Source organism: Dasypus novemcinctus, chromosome 10 (genome assembly GCF_030445035.2).
Source record: "Dasypus novemcinctus isolate mDasNov1 chromosome 10, mDasNov1.1.hap2, whole genome shotgun sequence".
NCBI lineage: Eukaryota > Metazoa > Chordata > Mammalia > Cingulata > Dasypodidae > Dasypus > Dasypus novemcinctus.
Genome location: NC_080682.1, coordinates 48,761,149 through 48,769,330, shown reverse-complemented (window position 1 = coordinate 48,769,330; position 8,182 = coordinate 48,761,149). Strand labels below are relative to the sequence as shown.

The following is an 8,182-nucleotide window of genomic DNA, read 5'->3' as shown; positions in this document are numbered from 1 at the left end:
ATTAAGCCCTAACTCCTAATTACCTACCCCTACTCTGTTCCCTGGTAACCTATATTCTAGATTCTGACTCTATGGGTTGCTTAATCTAATTATTTTATATAAGTGAAATGATACACTATTTGTCCTTTTGTGTCTGGCTTATTTCATGTCACATGTTATCCTTATGGTTCATCCATGTTGTTGCATGTAACAGAACTTCATGTCTTTTTTATGGCTGGATAGTATTCCATTCAGTGTACATACCACATTTTATTTATCTTTTCATCAGCTGATATGCATTTGCATTGTTTCCATCTTTCATCAATTGTGAATAATACTGTCACGAACATTGGTGCATAAATATCTACTGGAGTCCTTGCTTTCAATTCTTTGGGATATATACCAAGAAATGAGATTGCCCGGTCATAACATAATTCTAGATTTAACTTTCTGAGAAACTGCCAAACTGTCTTCTGCAGCAGCTGCAGCATTTTACCTTCCTACCAGCAATGAATGAATGTGCCTATTTCTCCACATTCTCTCCAAGACAAGTAATTTTCCATTTCTTAATAGTAGCCACTCTAGTGGGTTTGAAATAGTATATCATTATGGGGTTTTTTATCTCTTATGCTTTTAATAGAGGGAGGTATGAAATGCATCAATGCAAAAGAATGTTTTACATACTCATTAGCATAATAATTAATATAAACTTAGGAATATATAGTGTGCAAAATGTCAAGAAAGAATGTAACTCCACAAAGTATCCTGCAGTCTAAGATAATAGAAAGGCTCTGTAAGTTTTTACCAAGCACCTTTATCATTATAATTCTAAATGATATCTGGGGGAATAAAAAATATTCATTTTTTAGGTATGGTCCAAAAAAGTCTAGTGTAGGTTCGTGGCAATGACACTTTGGGACTATGAAGTTTCCCCAGAAGGGCTAGATTCTAGATGACTATGTGCAAATTTAAAAAGTATTTCCAAAATACATAAGCATTTGCGTCTTCATAGTTTAAAAGCTTGGCAAAGAATTTTAAAACAGAAATCTCATTTTTTCCTACAGAGAAACTTTTGAAAGCGTGGACATGACTTTAAAGAGACTGAGAAAGCATATCAAGGGTTTTCATAAAACTTCAATAAATACTATAAGGCACTAATGTTCAAAGTGATTTATTCACTAAAATATCAGTGCCTTATGCTTTTGGGTGTGCCAGTATACTGTGCTTGCAGAGGTAGGACAAGAAATACATCCCTAGTTAAAAGCACTAGGTGTCACACTCAGCAGTTTCTCTTCCATTTGCTCAGAATGCACCAACCATCCCTAGGAGAGTGAATAGTTTGAGTACATTTCCCATATGTCTTTAACTTAGTGCTTTTTGATTAGTCAGCAACAGATGCTCTTTCACCTGTGGGTCTGCAGAATATTTTGAAAGATGCTAGAACTATCCTAAATATGGTCTTGAAACTATACAGAGCCCTTCTAAAAAAGCTCATTGGACACTTTCATAAATTTTTTAAAAGGGAGTAAAGAGAAATTTTGCATAGTTTGAATTTCTTTCAAAAATAATGTAGATAGAAAAATAATGTAAAATTGACAAAAAAGCTAAAATATTTTGTAATTGATGTCAAAAATTGCCAAGAATTTGTTGATACACATTTTGGTAAGAAGGAATATCACTCTATTGGCAAGGCTAATTACTTGTGTGAAGTATGCTTTTCCAGAACACTAATGACACACCTAACAAGATCATCAAAAAGGAAAGTTTAGGGGAGCAGATATAGATCAAGTGCTTGAGTATCTGCTTCCCACATAAGAGGTCCCAGGTTCAATCCCTGGTACCTCCTAAAAATAAAAACAAACAAATGAAAAAAACCAGCTCTCACTGGGGAGCCGATGTAGCTCAGTGGTTGAGTGCCTGCTTCCCACATACAAAGTTCTGGGTTCAATCTCTGGTATCGCCTTAAAAAAAACACGAAAGTTTAGTAACTTTATGATACATCAACACACTTTGAAACTACAGTGCTTTAATTTTCTTCTAGTAACAACCCATTCTAAGGAGGCTTAGGGGAAAAGTCCATCCACCAGGATGTCGTGTTGCTAATAGGGGAGTGAATTAAATAGTACTTCTGTAAGAAGGAAGTGAATCACTTCAACATCAATTTAACAAACTGTCTTTTTTAAAATATGGTAACTAATAATTTAAAGACTTTTCATTTCACTAGTTCAAAACTAGGCAGGAGAAGAAAGAAGCTGACTAGTCAAACCCAGAAAGAAGGATTTGGCAAGCCACACTCACTTGGTTCATGGAGGTGCAATAATCTGTAGAAAAGTTGTTTGACTTTACTATTTCATTCCTTCACATCTGAAGAGGAGTAGGATACAACCACTTTTCTCCATCCAATTAAGTTGCATACAGGCAAAAAGATCATAAACTGCTGGAAGGCTACAGTCTGGGGAAAAGTTATGTTATTTCTATAGGGGAGAAGTAAGTAATACTTCCAGGATAGTCTTTCAAAATAGCCACCCTACCAGACGATAACTGACTGAGATCTCCTGTATTGTTTCATGGCAAGGCCCAGTCAGCTGTATAAAAATGATATTAGGAGGTATCTGTGGAGCTCACATGCATTTGTGTGCTTGGGGATACAACTTCCTGGGCAGCTCTGCCTAGGAAGAATGTGCTAGGTGCTTCCATGAACTTCCTTCTTTGCATAAAGATCTGATGAGCCATTCTGACAAATTCCTTATAACTTAAAAGGACTGAGCAATTCTAGAAGGATCCATTGCCTTTGGTGCATTAGCCTTTTCTGTTGCCTTTTTTCTGAAAGGACAGAGCCACATACTCAGGAAATTTTTAAGCTTCTTGGGCTCAGGTTTAGGATCTACATTCATCCTACTTTTATTCTTTTCCTTCCTACTTCAGAAGCCACTTACACAGAGCTTTGTTCTCACAGTTTTCATCTCACAAACACTGAAAAACTTGTGCAGGGATCGTTGGCTTTGCATACCTCCTGTATTTTACATGATTCTGGAAAAGCCAATTCTCAATAATGTTGCTGATGGTGTAAAATGGTTTCTTGACTTCTAAGTGGTACTTCTTATTGCCCAGGTTTTCAATCTCCACATCTTTGGACTGGATGCCCCAACAATTGGTTCAGGAATTGGACTTGGCAAGCCTATTACTTCCACTATAGGACTCTATAGGAACAAGAGCTTAAACGTCTCACTGGTTTCACAGCTGCCATTCTCAGGCTTCTTTGGTTTATGGGGTTCCTGGTGAGTCATCAGCCAATCAGAAAGGTCCCTCTCATCATCAAGCAGCTCAAGATCACTTACCTTTTCCACTTCAATAGAGAAAGAACTGGCAGTAGAATAGCTATTACACTTTTAGTAAACTCTTCTTTCAGGAACATCTTGAAGCTCACCCTTGAGGAACCAGTTTTTCCAGCCCTTTAGATTTCTCCACACATTACTGAAAAAATTGCCAGTTCTGGCACCAGTTTTCGTATTCTCTAAGGTCTACTTTTGTGAAAGCCTGTCCTAGGGATTGGTACTGGGTATGGAAGAAGCCTAATGACCATTAGCAGATATGCTTCCAAGGAGCCATTCATCAAGATGGACATCTGTGTTGCTGGATGATGGCTTCTGTTCTGGCATTGAGATATAACTTCTTTTCTCTAGGAAAGACCGGATATTTGATGTGCTAGCATAAGTCATCAGGTGGTCAAGAATTTGGATGGCCTTGAGGGACCCAAATGTGGAGACGGTCCTGTGCAAAACAGTTGTATATGCAACAAAGAACAGGACAATGGAATCTTTGAGTTTGAGGGTGAAACTGCACAGTCCTCCCAGGAACTGAGAGATTTATTGACTAGATCTCTGTATTGAAATTGAGCACACTCCAGTTGATGAACAAGGAAATTGAATTGAACCAATAATCAGTAGACCTGTTAGATTTGCTATTGAAGTTTCTCCTTTTTAAGCTGACCAGTGAAATCTACCTGTTCATACCATACCTCATGGCTTCAAAGGCATTCCAGGTGATGGATTATGCAGCTGTAAATCTGTGCTTTGACCTCTCACCAGTTATCTTTAATTTGCTATTCATCCCAGAGAACTCCACCAATAGCAGTTTCCAAGTCCCTTTGTGCATCAAAACACTTCAAAAGGGGTTCTGTTACTAGAGCAACCATTCTGTTCCTGAGGAGTACTCATGAGAGTTCACTGTTTCTTGAAACATTTCTTCTTTACTCCATGAGTTGTTGGTTTTTTTCTCATAAGCTGGTCCCCCCCACTCAGACTGACCAATAAGCAGGAGGCCCCATTATCCTGGGTCTTGACCATTAAGGATACCCCTGAGCCAACCAATCATTTCTCGGGCCTCACAAGCTACCCCCAGCAGACAAGAGTATCTCTCTTGTGGTTTTGATTGTCATTTCTCTAATGGTTAGTGATGTTGAGCAACTTTTTATGAGCTTCTTGGCTACTTGTATATGTTCTTTGGAGAAACCTAGTGAAGATTTTTTACCATGTTTTAATTGGGCTGTTGGTCTTTTTGTTGTTGAGTTGGAGGATTTCTTTATATATTCAGGATAGTAAACCTTTATTAGATATGTGGTTTCCAAGTATTTTTTCCCATTGAGTGGGTTATCATTTTACTTTCATGATAGTCCTTTGATGTACAAGAGATTTTCATTTTGTTGAGATTCCATTTATCTTTATTTTGCTTGTGCTTTGTATATAAAGTCTAAGAAACCATAGCCTAACACAAGGTCCTGAAGATGCTTCCCTATGTTTTCTTCTAGGAGTTTTATAGTTCTGGCTCTTAACATTTAGGTCTTTTATCCATTTTGAGTTGATTTCATATATGGTATGAAGTAGGAGTCCACCTTTATTCTTTGGTAAATGGAGATTCAGTTTTTCCTGCACTATCTGTTGAAAAAACTATTCTTTACCAATTGAGTGATCTTTGCCCTCTTGTCAAAAATCAGTTGGCCATAAATATGACAGTTGATTTTGGTCTATATGTCTGTCCTTGGGCCAGTACCTTGCTGTCTTGATTACTATGGCTTTGTAGTAAGTTGTGTGTGTGTGTGTTTTAAGATTTATTCATTTACTTAATTTTCTTCAGTTATCTCCCCCCTTTCCCAAATAGTTCTCTTATCTGTCTGCGCATTGTTTGCTCACTTTCTCCAGGAGGCAGCAGAAGCTGAACCCAGAAGCTCCCACATGATAGGTGAGTGCCCAATGGCCTGAGCCACAGTCATTCCCCATGGGCTGCAGCATCTGCTGGCTTGTGGTATCTAGCTTATTGGGGGGAGGGGGGGAGTGGAGGTTGGTGTCTGTTCATCTTTTAGAAAGCACAGGAACCCAAACCCAGGACCTCCCATATGGTAGGCAGGCACCCAAGTGATTGAGCCACATCTACTTCCCTGTCATAAGTTTTAAGATACAGAAGTGTGAGTCTTCCAACTCTGTTTTCTTTTTTTATTATTATTAACCATATATTTTTATTGTCTTTTTTAAATAGATATATCAATCACACAAAATGTTATATTAAAAAACATGAGAGGTTCCCATATACCCCACTACCGACCCCACTCCCACCCACTCACATCAATATCCCCTTTCATCAGTAAGGCACATTCATTGCATTTGGTGGATAAACCCTGGAGCACTGGAATACTGCGTGGACCATAGTTTACATTGTAGTTCACACTCTCCCCCAGTTCATGCAGTGGGTTAGAGCAGTATAAAAAATGCCCTGCATCTGTCCCTGCAGTATCATTCAGGACAACTCCATGTCCCGAAAATGCCCTATTTCACACCTCTTCCTTCCTCTCCCTGCCCTCAGCAACTCCCATGACCACTGTCTCCACATCAATGAAACAATTTCTACCATTGCTAGAGTTCAAATGTTCTATAGTAGAATACCAGCAGGTTCATTCCAATCCATATTATATTCCTCCATCTTATGGACCTTGGGATGACAATGTCTACTGTACCTCTAAATCAAGAGGGGGCTTAGATCCCACATGGCTGATGGACGTGATTCTCCTGCTTGCAGTTGTAGACACTCTCAGTTCCCTGGTGTGGTGGTTGACCATTCTCACCTCACCATCAGCTGATCTGTGTACGTCCAACAAACCGGAGAATAGGTGTTGCAACTCTGCAACCCCATTAAAAAATGGACAAAAGAATTGAACAGACATGTTTCTGAAATGGACATACAAATGGCCATAACACACATAAAACAACGTTCAACATCACTAGCTATCAGGGAAATGCAGATTAAAACTACAATGAGATGTCATCTCACACCATATATAATGGCCATTATTAAAAGAACAAAATTTCAAGTGTGGTAAAGGATGTGGAGAAATAGGAACACTGCTTCACTGTTGGTGGGACTGGAAAATGGTGCAACATCTGTGGAAGACAATCTGTTGGTTCCTCAGGGAAACTAAATATAGAACTGCCATATGATTCATCAATCCCACTACTAGGAATATATTCAGAAGAACTGAAAATAAGAAAGCAAACAGATATTTGCACACCAATGTTCATAGTGGCATTATTCATGATTGCTGAAGATGGAAGCAAACTAAGTGTCCATCAACCAATCAATAGAAAGACACGATGTGATATTAAATATATTGATACCCCTTTTCATTTCTGATTTTAGTCATTTATGTCCTCACTCTTTTTTCTTCATCAATCTAACTAAATGTTGGTTAATTTTGTCTTCTCTATTTCATTTATCTCCTCTCTAATCTTTGCTATTTCTTCCCTTTTCTCACTTTGGATTTAGTTGCCCTTCTTTTTCTATTTGTTCAAGTTTGGAGTTAGTTCTCTGATTTGAAATCTTTCATCTTTTTTAAAGTTAGCATTTAAAAATATAAATTTCACTCTCAGCCCTGCCTTTGATACATCCCTTAAGTTTTGTATGATGTATTTTCATTTTCATTTACTTCAAGATACTTCCTAATTTCTCTTGTGATTTCTTCTTTAGCCCATTGACTGTTTAAGATTACATTGTTTAATTCTGACATATTTGTAAATTTTCCATTTCTCCCTCTTACTGATTTCTAGCTTCAGTTGATTGTAGTCAAAGAAGATATATTGTATGATTTCAATATTTTTATTAACTTATTGAGGCTTGTTTTGTAACCTTAGATATGGTCTATTCTGGCGAATGATTCATGTGCATTCCAGAAGAATGTGTATTATGTTGTTGTGGATGAAGCGTTCTATATATGTCTTTTAAGTCTAATTAGTTTAGAGTACTGTTCAAGTCTTCCATTTCCATATTGATTTTATATATGGATGTTCTATTCATTATTGAAAGGGCTGTATTAAATTCTCTCGCTATTAATGTGGAATCATGAATTTCTCCTTTCAAATTTGCATTTGTCTCGAATAATTTGGGGCTCTGCTGTTAGGTGAATATATATTTATAATTGTTACATATTCTTGTTCAATTGACCCCTTACCAGTATTTAATGATCATCTTTGTCCCTCATGCATGATTTTTCACCTAAAGTCTACTTTCTCTGTTATTAGTATAATTACTCCACATCTTTTTTGGTTACAACTTTCATGATATATTTTTTCCATCCTGTCACTTTCAATTTACTTATATTCTTGAATTGAAGGTGAATCTCTTGTAGAAAGCATATAGCTGGGTCATGCTTTTTTATCTATTCTGCCAAACTCTTCATTTTGACTTTAGAGTTTAATCCATTTTCATTTAAAATCACTATTTAATTCTAATTCCTACCTTGTATCCTTTATAACATCATGGTCATTCATTTAAATTATTTAAATGCTATGGCATGGGATACTACACCATCATTGCTTAAATAATTATATTTTAAGTTAATTAAAATAAGAAAGGTAAATATTTGATTTATCCCAATTTTTAACTTATCCTATGTTCTTCCTTCTTTGTGGAGATGAAAATTCCCCACTTATTTAATTTCCTTTCTATCTGAAGAATTTCTTTTAACATTTCCTTATGGGTAATTTTGATAGCTATGGAGTCTCCATTTTTCTTAGTCTGCAGAAGTCATTATTCCTCTTTCTTTTTTTTAAATTTTATTTTTTAATGATCTTTTTTAAAGTTAATAAATCATACAAAACATTACATTAAAAAACATGAGGTTCCCATTTCCCCACTCCCCCACCATCATTTTTTATTG

The 8,182-nt window shown here is 36.8% G+C and overlaps 1 pseudogene; it reads right to left on the bottom strand.

Moving 5' to 3' along the window:
- Nucleotides 1–2,337: 2,337 nt before the first annotated feature.
- LOC101420098 (nuclear receptor coactivator 4-like) lies at nucleotides 2,338–4,196 on the bottom strand (annotated as a pseudogene).
- Nucleotides 4,197–8,182: the final 3,986 nt, after the last annotated feature.